Below are 20150 nucleotides of genomic sequence, written 5' to 3' on the forward strand. Positions count from 1 at the left end.
GGAGGGCTAAATGCTTTGGTTTCGATTCTAACTAATAGCATCCAAGTCATTTTTTATTTCAACTTTTGAAATCAGCATTATATATTACTAGCAGTAATATAGTGTTGCCCAGTTGATGCAACCCCCCCTCTACCTTAAATTAAAGTATGGTTGTTTTTGGCAGTCAAGCCCCAACCTCATGTTAAGAATGGCTTTCAGAATAGACAATTCCATTCTCTGCATGTTTAAAACAGCTTTCGGAGTAGACACCCTCAACCTCCCACGTTAAGAATGGCTTTCGGAATAGACAACCCCAGTCATCGAAAAGTGCTTGACTCTGCCAAATTTAAATGAGATTTTCGTACTCAGCATAGTCAAAAACCTATAAAAGTCATCATGTTAAAGAAAATTGTTGAGGTGGCACTAATGTAAAAATTTACCCACAAAAAAACCCAAAAAACAAGTTATTGAACAGTATAGAGCGATGCTAATCGGTTAATATGTTTAATTTTTTTTTTTTTTCAGCACAATTGTAATCTGTAGAGAGCGACAACAATCAGTTAATATGTTTAATTTAGTTCATTTTTTTTTTTTTTTAAGCATGATTTTCTTCTATAGAGAGAAACTCATATAATTTCTGGAGCATTCGTTTATTTATTGTAGAAGTGGAGTCCAGAATATGCAAATAGTCAGATATCAGCCAATCAAAATGGGTGGAATTTGTGAAAGGAGAATTTATTTTTTTAAATCTGGAAATGGCAAGAGTATGTTATGTGTATGTTTGTAATAGCCAGTTAATGGCGGTGCAAGCACAGTATCATAGGAAAATATAGAATTTGACTCCATCTCAACTGGTAGTGGTGAGAACACTAAATATTGAGAGAGAAAAATAGGAACTTCTTCCTCTGTAGATGTGGCGATTGTGATGGTGTTCCTCATCGGATGTAATGTGGCATTTTATTATCACAAGCGAATGTGAGATTTCCCACCAGTGTTGAATAGTTTGTAATTAATAATATCTTAAAGTTGATTAAACTGAAAAGATGGTATCTCTGATAAGTGATTGCAGAATTATTAAAATATTCATAATTTGCTAATTAAAAAATGTCAATAATAATAATTTATAGTCTTAAGTGTCCTAAATAAACATACGGCAAGGTCTAAACACTGGGTTAGGATTTTATTTTCAAGATGGCCTCCTTTTTTCCTTATGGGCCAGTTTCACGAAAAGTCACTAGGTTAATTTTTTATTTTTCAAACTAGCTCTCTTATATTATAAGTAATAATGTGGGTTATATTGAAAATGGCTATTAAATGTTAGTGACTAATTTTGTCTGATTTTCCAGCAGATGATCATTGTCCAATTGACAATTTTTTTAAAATCCTTATTCTCGAGTGGCCTCCTGGGTCTTGATAAGTCATCACCTAATGGTAATATATATATATATATATATCAGCAAATAGTTAATAAAATATGTTAAAAAACACTTTGAAATGAGTTAAAAACATATTTAATCTGAAAAGGAAACACTAGATAAATGGATAGTCCTTAATCCGCGGAGTTTCGAAGAAATACTTTCCTTCTCATCAGAGGGTAGGAATTAGCAAAATGCGGGATCGGATTTTGCATGCAGAAGTATTTGATGAAACAACAAGTAAGTCAAAGATCTTACTTGAAAACAAAAAAAGTGAAGCAGAGGGAATATAGTGAAGAAAAAGGTGATTACACATGAATGGTGGAAAATAAAATTTTTTGTATATTTTATTTTATATAAAAATATATTTTATTTTATATAAAATTTTATATGACTACAAATATATATATATATATATATATATATATATATATATATATATATATATATATATAGGCAGCATTTTTTCATTTAAAAAGACATTGTTAAAGACAACAGAAAGCTTCTGTTTTGTAATTCCGTTTTTATTTTTTTCAGTTTTTTGTATTATCTTTTTTGTATTATCTTTTTTGTATATATGTTGAATGTCCAAGCATTTTTTCTTCTCAAAGTGTCTGTGGTTTTTTAACTTAACTTTTTGTGTTTTTATTTACACATCTTCAGGAATTTGTGTGAAAGGCTCTCACAATGTCTTAACAAGGTCTGTTTAAATACATATATGTATATTTCCAATCATCATATTTTTACTATCCTGCAAAAAGCCAGAATATTCTGATATATTTATCAGAAAAAAAATATCCCCACCCTAAATAAAATCACTTTTAAAAACATTCTATAAGAGTGATTTTTATGTGCAAACGCATATACTCAATTCAAGATTAACGCATATACTCAATTCAAGATAAATGCTACATTTGATCATCAAACAGCATTTGTGTTGTCATTTTCACTGAAGAAAAATATCCCCTTCATGATTTATGTTTTTCAAATATTAGAAAAATTTTATGATTTTATTGGTGAGGCCTAATGCATGCACCACTGCCTGTGAAATTCACTATTCACATCCTTGTGAATATATTGGAGTCATTTAAGCACTATTAGTGTTGAGAATCATTTTTTTTTTTTTTTCAAACTATGGTAAAATAGCAGTTTGTGTTCAATTGATTGTTTACATTAAATTTCAGCATAAAATAAAGGCATGAATAATTCTTTTTGCTGTATATGCAGGTGAAATTGGACGATACTAGTAGAGCATGGCAGAAAGCCTAATGTTTTTGAAATTACATATTTAAGAAGTTGGAGTAACTTTCATCAGCAACATTTAAATGAGATTAATTTGACTTGGACATGTTACCAGACTTCATCTATGCCAAGAAATCATATTTTCAGTCAAGAGAGACCAAGAGAACGATCATAAAGAGATGAGCAGATAAGTGTTGAAACTGGTATGTTGCTTCTGACAAGTGAAAAATACTGTCATAAGTAACGGAATTTTGTTTTCAAGCTATATATCTTGAAGATATCATTATAGCTTAAGTAAATTAAATAACCCAAAAGACAGAAACTTCCAAATTTCAGGTTTTTATGTTAACCTCAATCTTATAGTTAAGGCAAATTTTTTCATAATAAACATTAAAAATATAGTCATTTTAGTATTATATTAGCAGGGGTACCTGGCGTTGCCCGGATGTTTTTAGGTGTGTGTGTTTTTTTTTTTGGGGGGGGTAGATCCAACCCTATGTTAAACTTCTTTTGAAAAATGGGGGGAAAAAAAAAGAAACAGCGAACATGATGTAAAAATAAAAAAATATAAATACAAAAGGTTTTGGTAGGTAGGTAGGATCGAACCCGGAACGTTGAGGCGAAAAACTGGATAAGTTAATCGCTAGCCCACAAAAGGAAAGTAACTGAAAGCAATTTTAATTTAACATTTATAAATAGCAGCTGCACGATGAATGTCATTAGGTCAGAGGAAAGTAAATTCTGCACTTAATGTTTAATTGTGGGATAGTTTGTTTTTTTACCCAACTTTGTCTGGTTTTGTTTCTCCAACGTGTTGGGAAAACCAGCTCCCCCTTTATTAGGGGAGTGTGTCCAAATGAAATCAATTGTCTGATATGATGATGAAAACCAACATTGACCAAACATCTATTGCTTCTGGACTCTCCCGGCCCGAAGGCTGGGACCACGCCTTAGTTTCACCAGTTTCGCTTTATGAAAAAGCCGAATCAATACAAAAGGGGCCGAAGTAGCAAGAATCATGTAAAACTCGATGTAAATAAATCTAGCTGCGACTCACGTTCGCAATTTGTGCATATTATGATCTACAGGGTATGTAAGAAGTTCTAAGCGATAGTAACACCCCCCCCCAAGCCTTTCTAGGACATACAAAAACTCTTGTGTGCATTTTGCCTTTTATATATATATATATATATATATATATATATATATAGACTAGCGGGGGTACCCGGCATTGCCCGCATGTTTTTAGGTGTGTGTGTGTGGGGGGGGTAGATCAAAAAAGAAAAGTTTTGGTAGGAAGGTAGGCTTGAAAACAAATATTAAAAAACAAACAAAAACAAAAAAAAAACAATGAAAAAAAAGTTTTTTGTAGGCGTGTGTTTGGTTAGATCCAAACCCTATGTTAAACTTCATTTATAAAATCGGAAAAACAAAAAAAACAAAAACAGCGAACTTGATGAAGAAGAAAAAATAATATAAAATAAAATTAAAAAAAAAAATTAAATAATATAAAATAAAATTAAAAAAAAAAGGTTTTCATAGGTAGGATCAAGCCTGGAATGTTGAGGCGAAAAACTTGGTGAGTAACCTGTTCTCTTAAAAAAGGAAAGTAACTGAAAGCAATTTCAATTTAACGTTTATATATGGCAGGTGTAGCGGCGAATCTAATTAGGTCAAAGGTAATGAAATTCCGCACTTAATTTTAACTGCGGGTTAGTTCTATTGGGTTTGTTTTGTGGAAAACCAGCTCCCCCTTTATTAGGGGAGTGTCAAAATGAAAGCAATTGTCTGATATGACAGTGAAACCAACATTGACCAAACGTCCATTGCTTTCTGGATGGAAACTACACCTTAGTTTCACATCAGTTTTGCTTTTATACAAAAAGCCGAATCAACACGAGGGGCCGAAATAGCAAGAATTGTGTAAAACTCGATGTAAATTAAATCTAGACGCATGTTCCCAAATCGTAGATATTATTATCTAGGGATTATATAAACAGTTCTAAGCCTAATGATAATTTTTTTTAAGGGGTTATCTGTTTGGCTAACTTGTTGATTATCAATAATTAGCGTGAAGAGGTTTGTATCCAAAATACATGCTTATTTTATTTTCTTGCATACATTATTCAGGCAGAGAGACAAACACACACACAAACACACAGTCTACTACTATTTTTAATAAGTTACTTTTAACATTTGCATTCAAACTCATTTGCAAACCTTTTATGTATAAAACATGCATTGCACACTTTTAGCCTAAAATGATTTAAAAAGAATTGATATGTTAAAACCAACAGCCAAACAACTATTTCAGTGAAAGTTTTTTCTTTAATCGCAATATAAAAATGAAATCTAATCAAGTTTTAGTTATAAGAAAATGAAAATAAATTAAAAAAATATTAATTGAAAAAATCTGCCTACACACATTTTTTAAAAAATAGAATCCCTGGTGCTAAAAAACAACATAATTTCTTTGAATGTTCTGCTATTTAGTAGGTGCGGACTTCAGTTATACGTAATCAAACGACGAAACAGCTGTTGCTAAAGTGCGTTCGTATTGAATATTTGAAACCAGTTTTTAGTTTATTTACTTATCACAATAATGCATTTATACAGGTTTTAATTTTATCCCCCTCCTCTATCGCTCTCTATTCTCTCTCTCCATTTCCTGAATTGCATATCTAGTAAATCTACTGATATCACCTGTGTCATAAAACAATACATTTTAATTCCTCCCACTTGAAATACAATATTAGTGATGTCATACACCATATCCAATCATTCTCTCTCTCTCAAAATTTACCTGAGTATAAATTGATAAAATTCCCTTTTCGTTTGCATTTGTAAAATTTGTTGAGGCAGAATTTTTTTTTTTTTAATTCTTTTTATATTGGAAACATTTTACAAGGTAAGTTGAATCTTTTCGCTCTACTTTAGAAATGTTTCTATAGAATGCCACTAACGGAGTTTGAGACGAATATATAAGGGAGATAACCAGCATCAACTAAGCAAAAATAAGCATTTTCTGCAAGAGATGATTTGAGATGCTAAAGTAATCTATCGAACAATAAAACAATTTCACAAAAAAAACAAAACAAAAAAAAAACTTGTCTCCACAACAGCAGAGTCCCAGAAATTGAACTAAATGTTCAATTTAATTCTATAATTTCTAGTGGAGTGAACACCTGGTCCATTGTATATTCTTTGCTGTGTATCTTTCTAATAACCAACAATGAAAAAGTTGTTTTCTAAACTAGCTGATGATAAATGTTTACTCACTTAAAAAAAAAAAAAAAAAAAAAAAAAAAAAAAAACGCCCTTTCTAAATAAAATTTTAACTTTTTTCTGAAATGAATAATTTTTAATAACAAATTTGTTATTGCCAAAAAACATTTAATTACAAGAAAATTAAAACTACCTAAATAAAATGAAAAACAATAGAATTAAATAATACAATTAAAAAAAAAAAGAAAATGTTTTTGATTCATTCATATTTTATTTTACAATTATCCGATTTAATGATGATTTAATGATGTAAATCATCAATTGCTTTGGCATTTATTATTATAAAAAAAAGTAGACCGATATATATATATATATATATATATATATATAAGAACAAGTAGTTAATAAAACATGTTAAAAAAACACTTTGAAAAAGAGTTAAAAACATATTTAATTTGAAAAGAAAACACTAAGTGGATAGTCCTTAATCTGTGGAGTTTCGAAGAAATACTTTCCCCTCATCAAAGGGTAGAATTTAGCAAACTGCAGGATCGGATTATATATATATATATATATATATATATATATATATATAATTTTTTTGTAAACTGCTTTAGCATTTTTCATTTTCAGTTCCAGGAATATGCTCTTGTGAAGACGAGGTCTTTTTTACTGGAAATTGTTTTATTGCTAGAGCGATTATTTTAGTGGCTCAAATTATCTTTTGCAAAAAAAAAAAAAAAAAATAGCTTGTTTTTCTTTAGTTGATGCTAGTTATCTCCGTTACATAATTGTCACGAACTCTGTTAGTGCTCTATATAACAAATATTTTGTGATTTTAAAAAGAAAGAAGTTACATTAATCATGTATAATACCTCTGTGATGATGAGTACAACTCGAGTAATGTAAATAGCCATTAATTGTAACTTTTGTTGCTTGATCTCTGAAAAAAAATCTGATGCGAGTACTTTCGAGTCCTTCAAGGAAAAACCTTTTTTCTGTTTTTTGTGGAATCATTTGTTTTATGAAATAATCATCTGTTTACTTTTTGGTGAATTTTGAGATAAAATAATGAAGAAAATTTTACATATTTATAAAATATTGCCTTTTTTGCATTATAAATCTATATATATATAAAAATGTAACTCTTGGTTCGTTCGCAATTAAAAGTCTAAAAAACCACTGGACAGATGGCTTCCACGTTTTGGTATATGTTTACTATATCCATGTGTGTTTTTATATATTTCTTTTTAATTATAACATTATACTTAATTTTTCTATGATAAATAGGTGTTTTTCTTTGTCTCGATACACCATTTTTTTAAATTTAGGGACAATTATTTATTACCGCTTCCTGTCACGTGACCAGTGTTACAATTTAGCGGTTTTCCTGCTAGATCTGGAGATTTCGTTTGCAATCTAGCGGGAAATTCTAGAAAATCTGGAGATATTTGGCACCCACACATCCTCAATTTTAGATTAAAAAATAAAGAAAAGTGCTTGAAAATACTTTAAAACATAAAATAAACTCATTCATGTAAGTAAAAAAAAAGTAGCATTTATTGCCTTTGGTAACAATTATTTATTGATTATTTGTTTTGTTTTTCACCTTTTTTCGGCTAACCATTCTTAAATCTCACTATAAAATCGATTTTTCCAAGTACATTTTAGGTGGGGGGGGGGGCATTCCAACCTCCGAAGTTTAGTTTAAAATACAATCTAAGCAACCCTGCTTTATTTAGAAGTATTTAGTCGAAAATTGTAAAAAGCAAGAAACAACAGCAAAAAAAAAAAAAAACTTATACCAATACAGTAGAATATAATTATCTACCAACCTAAATACTTTTAATATGCTAAAACAAAGTTTTTTTGTTTTTTATTTTTCTAATTTCAATGTTGCACTATTATTGTGATGTTTAAATTGCAGTATATTTCAATTTAACTTTTATTATAAATAGTTTGAGTTTATGATTTGTTTCCTACAAAAAAAAAAATACCCTCTCTGTAAAAAACAGGCAAAACTAGCTGATAAAATATGTAAGCCTTCTGGGGAGTTAACCACTTCAATATAATTCCAGAAACATATAGTGAGAAAACACGGAACATTTTATATATTGAATATACTATATTTATAATTTTTTATGGTAGGAAATTAAAATATGGAGTTGGGAGTGGGGTGGGGAATTAGTGATTTTTGAAAATTTCAGACGATAAAAGTTAAAAATCTAGCGATTTTCTGGAGATTTCTTTCTCCTGATCTCGCGGGTTTTTTTAAATCTCCGTTGCCAAGATTGCATCACTAAAAAAACACTACAGGCTTAATGTAAACAGAATGTGTTTACAATATCGTTAAATTTTCAATGGGTTTAATCACATGATTATTGATAATGTAACCATGTGATTGAAATTTAATTTAAATTAACCACACGTGGTCGCAAAATGAATGCCGACGCTCAAAGTGTATACACATTTTGACTCCTCCCTTTACTTAAAAATTCACCAAAAATCAGGAAATTAACGAATTTTAATGAAAATTGCAGTATTTATCAAATAATGATCGCAGAATATAATGAACTAATTATTTTTACTTTTAGTGAAAATGTTTTATTTTGTTTAAACAAAAAATACCTTTACTAAAGTTATGGTCTTCAGTAGTAAATAAAAAAACACAAGAATTTATTTTTGCTTTTTTTATATAAATAAAGCATCGTAATAAAAAATAATTTTTACAGTAACATTACGAAAAAAGCCCCTAAAGTCCGTATTAATGAATTTGATATAACTTGAAGAAAAATGAATTCTCGCATACTATTCAGGAAATTAAAGATTCAATTAGATTCCTATTTCAGCCACCTTAATTATTTAGGGTGAAATGAGTTTAGGAATTTATAGCCAAATCTAATTTTTTTTTTTTTTTTTGCTTAAAAAAAATAACATTAATACAGTAAGTTAGGTAAAATTTGCATAGAATGCTCTGCTTTACGGTTGTTGTAAAAATGGAACAGAAATTTGAATTTCGTTCTCTTTTAAATTCGGTACATTTTTACATTACGTCCAACTCATCGTTCACATTCAATGCGTCAACTTTTATAGCTTTTCGGGTATTCTGGCAAGGTTAGGGGTGTCTATTCCGAAAGCCGTTCTTAACATGGGTAGATTGATAGATTTGTCCGAAATTTCGTGAAAAATAGCGAATAATTCCAACCCGTCTTTCCAAGCTTTATAACTCCTCGAAAAATCTAACTCAAGCCCTAATTTTTTTTCCAATTAAAGGAGCAAGGACCAAGGTTTCATTAAAAAAAAAAAAAAAAAAAAAAAAAAAACAAACATGTTTTTTTTTAAAAATGGTTTTAACTTCGGACTTTACAAGTAAATTCCTAAAAAACACTACTTTTTTGTTTTAAATTTGAATATATTATTTATTGACTTTTTCTCTTCAATTTGTGATATATAACACTTTGGTGAATAAATTATGTATTTCTTAATAGACATTTCAAAATGGGAGGCGTGAATTATTCTACCCCCTGTCTTTCCAAGCTTATAACTACTCGAAAAATGTAATTGAAGCCCTAATTTTGTTTTCAATTAAAGGACCAAGGTTTCATAAAAAAAAAACAAAAGAAAAAACAAACAACGTGGTTAAAAAAAAAAGGTTTTAAACTTCGAACTTTACAGGTAAATTTCTAAAAAAACACTACGTTTTTTGGTTTAAATTTGAATATATTACTTATTGACCTTTTCTCTTCAATAGACACTTGAAAATGGGGGGGCGTGAATTAAAAAAAAACGTTTGTCTAAAATATTATATTCGGTTTATTGGAAAGAGCATAAAATTTCAGATTGACTCTGAAAATATCGTAAAAATAGAATCAATAGAAAAATTTTGATAGATTTTTAAAGTTTAAAAATTGAAAAATATTGAGTTTGGAAAATTCATTACTGTGTTTTAAAAAATAAAAAAAAAATATTTCTATTACTTTTAAAACAACTTTAATAGTTTATTTTGGAAGTATAATCCATAAAGAAAATAAACAACCCACTTTTAAACGAGAAATTACGAGATTTTTATATTTTATTCGCAGTTTCATGATAGGGGTGTAAAAAATTCCTACAAAAATTCTGATAGATCTACTAGATTGGAGTGTTTATTCGTTGTAAACGTACCCGACAACCTATAAATATCGACATTTCCAATGTGAATGGTAAGCTGGACTTATGTAAAAAATAACAAAAAGATATACCAAACTGACTTTTTCGTTTAAAAATGGAATTATTTCCCTTTCGTTATTAACTTTTTTTTTTTTAATTTTTTTTTTTTTTAATAAATATTTTGCGTTTTATATACATAAAGTACAATTGTTGAATGTTATTGTTTTGATTATATTCGTTTTTTTTTTGGGGGGGGGGCACAATTAAAAAATTAAGATTAAAACTAAGCGAAATTTAAGTTTCTGTTCCATTTTTGCAACAACCATAAAACAGCGCATACTCAGCAAGTTTTATCGTAATTTATAAGCATAATATTGAAACACTAAATCAACATTTTATTTATTTTTTTGCATAATTAATGATGGAAGTATTTTTCTGTTTATTTTCTTAACATCTGTTAAAAAAAAAAATAATTTGTACATTCTCTTGAAAAAAAGAATCAAACTTTTCTCTACTTTCACATGTGTTCCATTTTAACAAACTGAGCCACAGTACACAGGCTGGGTACAGCTAGTATACTAACAATTTTAACAAACTGAGCCACAGTAACGCGTGGCCGGGTACACGCGTTACTGTGGCTCAGTTTGTTAAAATGGAACACATGTGAAAGTAGAGAAAAGTTTGATTCTTTTTTTCAAGAGAATGTACAAATTATTTGTTTTTTTTAACAGATGTTCAGAAAATAAACAGAAAAATACTTCCATCATTAATTATGCAAAAAAAAAAAATAAAATGTTGATTTAGTGTTTCAATATGCTTATAAATTACGATAAAACTTGCTGAGTATGCACTGTTTTACGGTTGTTGTAAAAATGGAATGGAAACTTAAATTTCGCTTCATTTTAATCTTTCTAAATTTTTAATTGTGCCCCCCAAAACGAATATATTCAAAACAGTAACATTCAACAATTGTACTTTATGTATATAAAACACAAAATATTTATTAAAAAAAAAAAAGTTAATAACGAACGGAAATAATTCCATTTTTAAACGAAAAAGTCAGTTTACCTAACTTACTGTATTAATGCTATTTTTTTTAAGCAAGAAAAAAAAAGGTAAATATCCAGATACGCTACTACAGAACACCGACCACTCTAATTTGTTTTTTTATAGGTAATTGAGGTCGCTGACAACGAATCTGATAGTCAAACTTAGGGCAAATTTACCGTTTGCATGGTCTTTACCCCTGAACCCACGAACTTCTTTCCACCATTTTGCAGCTTCCGTTTATGCTACGCGGATGCACGCTGTAGCATAAACGACGGCTTCACCAAGCAAACTACGTTGGGGGGAGGGGATTTTTTTTTTCCAGGACATAGAATTTTCTAATTTTCAAAAATACATTATAGCGCTTTTTGGGTGGAAAATTTAAAATTAGCTGAAAAAAAAATAAAATAAGAAAAGGAAAGCACACCAAGTTGGAGTAGGGGGGGTAATTTATCTGTTTTTTTTTTTTTACCTGGAACATCGAATTTTCAAATTTTCCGTAAGTAACGCACCAACATTTACCAATTAGAACACCATTTAACATTTTCCGAAGATTTTACTTTGTACATTGGGGGTACGAGCAGGGGGGGGGGATGTGATATTGGGGCGTGCGCGCCCCAACATCACATTCCCCCCCCCCCCAACAAATTAAGAGTTAAGTAAAAATAATTCGTTCATTATGTTCTGTGACCATTATTTGAAAAACACTGCAATTTTCATTAGAATTTATTAATTTCCTGATTTTTGGTGAATTTTTAAGTAAAGGGAGGAGTCAAAATGTGTATACACTTTGAGCGTCGGCATTCATTTTGTGTGGTTAATTTAAATTAAATTTCAATCACATGGTTACATTATCAATAATCATGTAATTAAACCCATTGAAAATTTAACGATATTGTAAACACATTCTGTCTACATTAAGCCTGTAGTGTTTTTTTAGTGATGCAATGTTGTCAACTGAGATTTAAAAAAACCCCGCAAGATCAGGAGAAAGAAATCTCCAGAAAATCGCTAGATTTTTAACTTATCGTCTGAAATTTTCAAAAATCGCTAATCCCCCCCCCCAAAAAAAGAACTCAATAATGTTCCGCGTTTTCTCACAATATGTTTCTGGAATTATATTGAAGTGGTTAGCTCCCCAGATATTTTATCAGCTAGTTTTGCCTGTTTTTTTTCAGAGAGGGTATTTTTTTTTTTTTTTTTGCAGGAAACAAATCATAAACTCAAACTTTTTATAATAAAAGTTAAATTGAAATATACTGCAAATTAAACATCACAATAATGGTGCAACATATTTTGAAATTAGAAAAATAAAAAAACAAAAAACTTTGTTTTAGCATATTAAAAGTATTTAGGTTGGTAGATAATTATATTCTACTGTATTGGTATAAGTTTTTTTTTTTTTTTTTTGCTGTTGTTTCTTGCTTTTTACACTTTTAGATCGTATTTTAAACTAAACTTCGGAGGTTGGAATGCCCCTCCCCCCACCTAAAATGTACTTGGAAAAATCGATTTTATAGTGAGATTTAAGAATGGTTAGTCGAAAAAGAGGTGAAAAACAAAACAAATAATCAATAAATAATTGTTACCAAAGGCAATAAATGCTACTTTTTTTTACTTACATGAATGAGTTTATTTTATGTTTCAAAGTATTTTCAAGCGCTTTTCTTTATTTTTTAATAATCTAATGCGGGTGTGTGGGTGCCAAATATCTCCAGATTTTCTAGAATTCCCCGCTAGATTGCAAACGAAATCTCCAGATCTAGCAGGAAAACCACTAAATTGTAACACTGGTCACGTGACAGGAAGCGGTAATAAATAATTGTCCCTAAATAAAACAAATGGCCTCTCGGTACAAAGAAAAACACCTATTTATCATAGAAAAATTAAGTATAATGTTATAATTAAAAAGAAATATATAAAAACACACATGGATACAGTAAACATATACCAAAACGTGGAAGCCATCTGTCCAGTGGTTTTTTAGACAATTAATTGCGAACGAACCAAGAGTTACATTTTATATATATATATATATATATATATATATATATATATATATATATATTATAGTAAGTTATAAAATATATCTGGAGATTAAGCTACACTGAATGTTCCACATTTCATCCATTCTAGGACTCTTCAAGCTTATGCGCGAATTTTGTGGTTGTTTGTCGTTTTTACATACACATCTTCTATTGAGATTTTAGTTAACCAATCAGCTGTCTAGTTTCAACCGCGCCCTTCCTATCAGCCAATGAGCATGCACTTATTGGAAAAAGGCCTATTTGTCCTCTGGTTGACCTGTTCTTTTGTGTGTGCTCTATTTAGCCTGGATATCTAGTTTCATATTTATATATATATATATATATATATATATATATATTTTATTTTATATGTTATTTTATGTTATATTATGTTATATTATATATATATTATTTTATATGTATTTTATATATATATATATATATATTATGTATAGTAAATTACTGCTTTTAAGTATTTATTATTCATTTAATTGATTTGTTCCTTTTATTTAAAAACTTAAAACTCTTAAGTGTTTGGGCGCCTTGGCTATTTTTACCATAAAATCCTATCAACTTTCCTCATATATAGATGACTAGATTTCTTTATATAAGCCGTCTGTTCCAGTCTAATTATTATGCTAAGGTGAAATTTAATGGAAGAGTTCATAGAACAACTCTTCAGTTTGGTTACAATGCAGTTCTGCTCCAGTAACATGTAGATATTTTTCTCAGTAAAAAAACAAACGAAACGTTAAATTCATTGGGTTGTGTAAATGGCCCTTAATTAAAAAATAAGTAAATTTTTAAAATAGGAAAGTCATGCTTTACATTTGCTCACCTTCCCCAAAATCGTTACAAAATTATTGGTCTTACACTTGTCATCATTTTGATAATCTGGACATTAAATTATATATATATACATAATACTCAAATATAAAAAAACGCCATACAATTAGGTATTCTAAACCAGCTAGTGCAGTGTGGAAATGAAATGAAATTCCGTTGTGATAATTCAATTATATTTTGATTTGGATGGAATTAGGATGTAAACTGAATTTAATCTTTTCTCCTGCGTTAGTTAACTACTTTTATTGACCAGCCATTTTTTAATGCCGATGGTTTTTTTTTATGCATATAGAACTATTTTTATATGCATAGACAATATTATCTTAAAGAAAAGGAGTTGCTCATCAATGTGGTGGGCTTCATGTACGGTTTTAAGTTTTTACATTTAAAAAAAAAAAAAAAATCCAATCTTAAAACTAGTGAATGAAAACTCTTTCTGTATAAATTGTTTCTATCTATTTTTTTTACATGTTTTTTTTTTTTTTTTTTTTTTTTTTTTTTGCACTATTGAAATAAATTTATCCTTGGTTATATCTTGCAAAGAAAAATTTATTGCACTATTGAAATAAATTTATCCTTGGTTATATTTTGCAAAGAAAAATTTATTGCACTATTGAAATAAATTTATCCTTGGTTATATTTTGCAAAGAAAAATTTATTGAACTATTGAAATAAATTTATCCTTGGTTATATTTTGCAAAGAAAAATTTATTGCACTATTGAAATAAATTTATCCTTGGTTATATTTTGCAAAGAAAAATTTATTGCACTATTGAAATAAATTTATCCTTGGTTATATTTTGCAAAGAAAAATTTATTGCACTATTGAAATAAATTTATCCTTGGTTATATTTTGCAAAGAAAAATTTATTGCACTATTGAAATAAATTTATCCTTGGTTATATCTTGCAAAGAAAAATTTATTGCACTATTGAAATAAATTTATCCTTGGTTATATTTTGCAAAGAAAAATTTATTGCACTATTGAAATAAATTTATCCTTGGTTATATTTTGCAAAGAAAAATTTATTGAACTATTGAAATAAATTTATCCTTGGTTATATTTTGCAAAGAAAAATTTATTGCACTATTGAAATAAATTTATCCTTGGTTATATTTTGCAAAGAAAAATTTATTGCACTATTGAAATAAATTTATCCTTGGTTATATTTTGCAAAGAAAAATTTATTGCACTATTGAAATAAATTTATCCTTGGTTATATTTTGCAAAGAAAAATTTATTGCACTATTGAAATAAATTTATCCTTGGTTATATTTTGCAAAGAAAAATTTATTGCACTATTGAAATAAATTTATCCTTGGTTATATTTTGCAAAGAAAAATTTATTGCACTATTGAAATAAATTTTGCAGAGGTCTATGTGCCCACTTTATTTTTAGATAAAATAAAAATAAAATTTTATTTTTAGACCTCTATAGAATAAAATGCTGGTGTTAGAGATCTAATACAAGTAGAGAATCACTATTGCAGAATGTTCAATTTTTTAAAATTCTACATATGAAACCACTATATACCCCCCCCCCCCCCAAAAAAAAATATATATATATATATACACACACACACACACACACACACCGAGGAGAATCTGGTAAAAGAAGCCCTTTTTCTATGAATTTAAAATCGACAGTACTGATGTTGTACTTGTCTTCTGTAATATATATGATGTCTGGGCATTTGAAGATAATGGTTATTAATTTGAACATTTGTGAACACAATCTTTCAGTTACATTTTTCTTCTGTATTCAAAGCTATTCTATTTCACTGTCTGTTCATAAAGATTTTATCCTCATTCAAGATATATAATATATATATATATACATATATATATAATTTCCCCAAAATCTCTGGCCTTGATGGAGTAGAGACTAAAACTTGCTGCTATGGTTTCAAATGATCTACAGCAAATGGAGACTTGATTTCAAATATTTCTAATGCTATATCTCGCCTCTTTTGGAAATAGGGTTCATTATGAATATATCCAGTATCAAATAAGACTTATACACTGTGAAATTTACTTGATGTATGAAAACCAAAATAGCAAGTTTTAGTCTCCTCTCCATCAAGGCCAGAGGTTTTGGGGAAATTATCAGATATTTTGTAATGCATATGCAAAACTAGGAAAACAAATGACTATGATTGAAACATTTTATGGCTGTAAAATGTGCCAAAAATAGGCTCTGGATAATGGATGATCTCCTTAATGTCACATAGCCCACTATACAATTCAGGTCATTAGCTTTCCAACAAGCCTTCATTTGTTAAATTCTGATCAATAGTTGCTTAAATTTCAAACTTATAAAATTGCCAAAAATGGTGGTGTTGGTTGTGTGTGTGTGTATATATATATATATATATATATATATATATATATATATATACATACACTCGTAGCCAAATTGAATATTCAAATGCTCATCTTTGGTTCTATGAGATCAAACTACATGAAAATTTGCAGGCTTTTTGAAGGTTTTAGTGCTATTCTTTGGTTAGAATTTTATGCCAATTGGTAATAAATAACCTATATTTTCAAACCAATAACATATGCACAAATTTGCCTACATTTGTGTGTGTGTGTGAATATATATATATATATGTATGTGTGTGTGTCATGGTAAGCCAGCTTTAGTTTTGCTGCTTTGGAATTGATTTTGCTTAGAGTTTTTTGCTTGGTTATCTCCCCTGTGGTTTTGCCAGGCCACTAATATATACTTATATACAAACATGTCAGAAATGGACACCCATATAAATTTTGATGTTTGTTTAAAATATTGATTATTTAATAAGAGTATGACAATAAAAACCTAATAGTGATCATCTGTTGATCTGTTTATGTACATTATCTTGAAGGATTCTTGTCCTGTTTCATACACTTATTTTAAGTTCTCTTTTAAAGATGATTTCTGATTCTTTTCAAAAATGTTTTTGGTCTAATATTGGTGTGTAAGCTTCATAACTCGTGATGAACTTGACCATGGAAGAGATTTTTAATCTCCTTTTGCTGCAACCAAATTGTGTGAACTTTTTGCGATGCGGCACAGAATCTTGTGATCCGTAAACATGGAATCCCACTTTAGCATTCTAACACTTCAAAATGTTGGAAAACACTTTTTTTGCAATATGCAAACATTGCGTTTTTTTTTCTAAATTTTTGAATATTGATTATTCATATTATTTGGATTCTTCGGACTACATTTCGGTTGATGTAATTCTGAGCAAATTTCAACTAAAAACAGAACAAGACTTTATATAAAGTAAAAAAAAAATACATACAATCACATACTCGAATTTTTTAGATGAGGATTGATTATTTGGATTATTCTTTATGCTACTGTGTTCATCTTGAGTGTTATTTTCACATTTCGACTGATGTAACGTCCAATATTTTCCAGTGTAGCTTGTCAAACTCAGAGAGTACTTTCCCCACTATGCCACGGGTCCTTATGGCATAGTTGATAGAGTACTTGGTAAAATTCAATTGTAAACTTACACATTCTTGGAGGTTGATGGTTCAATTCTTAGTGTAAGCGACATTCAAAATACAATTGCGAATGATTTCGGACTTCTACCCAGTGATGGCTGACGGAAATTTAAAATTTTGTGCAGATTCCAGAATTTTACAAGAGACACCTGAAGGAGGTTGAAACTAACAGTGATGAAAACGTTCTGAAAATAGCACTCAGGTGAGAATAGTAGTCCCAATTATTGAATAATATGAATATACAACCATATTTAATGAAAATAATATAAACTGGCAACAGCCAATAGATCAAGAAAAAACAAGTTGCTTTTTTTTTTTTTTATTTAAACTAATAATCTATTAAAATCCTTTATTTCCGAACAATTTTTTTTCAGAAGGATAAAACTCTGAATTCATATTTTTTTTAAAATTTTTAATCGAATTTTTAATTTTTCGAAAAAACATACTTGATAAGTTTTAGCTGAAGGTGCAAACAAAATTTGAATATTAAAAAAATTTTTTTAATCAATTAAACTAATTTTTTTATGTCTAAATAAAATTTAGGATAATCTGCTATAAAAATATGCAAAAATATTAGACTATAAGTACCTGAATTTAAAATAATTCAATTTTTTATCACAAATGGAAACATATGTCCAAACATTAAGGCACGGTGCTATCATGGATTGCAAAGTCTTTATAAGTATGGAAGCTTAGATATGTGTAAATATTCAAACATTTTCATGACTTATTAAATTTTAATGCAACCAAACAGGCAAATACAACTTCTTTTTTTTAACCTTTTAAAATAACTGAATTAATTTATGGTTCCAAACACCATTTATGATGAAATACCTTCAATATTATGTTGGAAGTAATTTTGAAAATGGAGATAACAACTGTTTGTAATTCATGATTTGTAAACGACAAATTGCAGAAACCATTATTGCAATTTTTAAACTTCCACAATGGCATATATATTTTCTTTTTTGACATCGATTCTTCAAGGCATTATCTATTTATTGGCAAAATTAGGCTTTCTAAAAGAAAATTTTTTATCTTTTGATAAAGATTTAAAAAAAATATTTTCATTATTTAAAAAACACTATTTTTAAGTAATATTTTTTTAAATAATAAAAATATTTTTTATATGTTAATCTGAAAGATAATGATTATAGCATAATCACCAAATTTTACACTTCAAAAGATAAAAAATTAAACACATACAAAATTCTGATTTTCAATCCCAAAATTTTAAGTGCAGCTATTGTTTTATTATTTTTCTGCAATCTTCATCTGCCCCCTCCCCATCCATATGTTCTTTATTCTAAGAGTAAAAGTGACCACAAATGAAGAGGCAAGTATCTAGGCAAAAAAAAATATATATCTAATATGAAAAAAAGTTGTATCTTTATAAAGTTCATTCTTCATTTAATAATCAGTGAAGATTTCATATCGATTAGATAATTACCTGATTTTTTGGTAGATTTTAAAGAGACTTTGTCAAAATAAACCTTAACCAACCCTCTGTTTTGTCCATTGCAGATCTAAACCTATCTTTTGATAAAACGGGTTAACAAAGTTGATCAAATTATATAATATTAGCTGTATGATGTGGCATTTCTCAAGATTCATTAGTTTCAAAATGTTTTATAAATATGCCTATATTAAAAGCTAATAACAAATTCTAATAGCTAGGATGAATAACACTTGTTCTTTTGGTAAGAGTTATTCTCTTTAGCGGAGTTTTCTTTGAAAATTATTATTTAAGAATGTCTATATTACTACACTGCCATACTGGAGCAAGTATTATGTATCAAAATCAATAACAAATAGCATGGTACAACAATAACGAATGAAAAGTGGCTAGTTATAGTCAGTTTTATCCGTGAGTTTAAATGCTATTTAGGTCCAACTTTTAAAATCTAATCAAAATAATTTTATATTAAAATAAACAATAATTTTATATATTAGAATAAATAATAATTTTATATATTAAATACATTATATGTTCAATATGATAATTTGCTATTTTAAATTTGGTTTCATTCAAAAAGTAATGATTTTAAATTTATGAAAAAAAGATGAAAAATTATTTCATTTTGTCTTTAATTATGTACGCACATGATATATTTTTTGTGAGTGAGATTGCATGTATCATGCAAATTAGTGTTAGTTTTTGTTTTGCTGTGATATCAAAATTATTGAAATTGTAAATAAAAACCAATTCTGAAAAAGATAAATGAAGCTACTACAAAGATTCTTCCAACATCTGCAAACAACTGTAGAAATGCTAGTCAGTTTATCAGCAAGCGACTTGTTATAGTTGTTCATGTTCTTCATGGCTGGATGAAATCCGGCTTGGTGTCACAGCACCTAGTTTCTCTCAAACCAGATGTCATAGTTTTTTGAAAGAAGGAACGACAGCTGGAGTATTATCATATTTTTCATAAGAACGTTTTTATTTCATTTTATTTTTTAATAGTTTTTCGTTTAGTGTTTTGTTTCTATTGTCAGTTGACCTTGTATATGGAATTTCTGAAAGTTGGTAGTGATGTAGAGATGGTTGACATTTTTAGTTACATTGGTTAATTTTTAGATCTCTTTTCTTCATAGTTCATCTATCATGCTTCAGCATGAAATAGCGTTTCCACTACACAAAATGAATGAACATTTCTAAAAAAATCCTTTTTTTAAATTTGATGCTATGCTTGCATTTGCCAAAGTTTTTTTTATTTCTAA

The 20150-nt window shown here is 28.5% G+C and overlaps 1 protein-coding gene across 5 annotated transcripts in view; it reads left to right on the plus strand.

Moving 5' to 3' along the window:
* LOC145260542 (adenosine 3'-phospho 5'-phosphosulfate transporter 1-like) overlaps positions 1–20150 on the plus strand; it is a 114816-nt gene that overhangs the window by 43785 nt on the left and 50881 nt on the right. The window contains exon 1 of one of the 5 annotated variants that reach the window (XM_080118762.1): positions 5474–5544. The exons of the other annotated variants lie outside the window; for them this stretch is intronic. The gene's annotated coding sequence lies outside the window, so the exon portion shown is untranslated. Of the gene's footprint in view, positions 1–5473; positions 5545–20150 lie in introns of those variants that run through there. 5 annotated transcript variants of the gene reach the window in all.

The sequence above is a fragment of the Euprymna scolopes genome, chromosome 36 (genome assembly GCF_053919585.1).
Source record: "Euprymna scolopes isolate OS-2025 chromosome 36, ASM5391958v1, whole genome shotgun sequence".
In the NCBI taxonomy this organism is placed as follows: Eukaryota; Metazoa; Mollusca; class Cephalopoda; order Sepiida; family Sepiolidae; genus Euprymna; species Euprymna scolopes.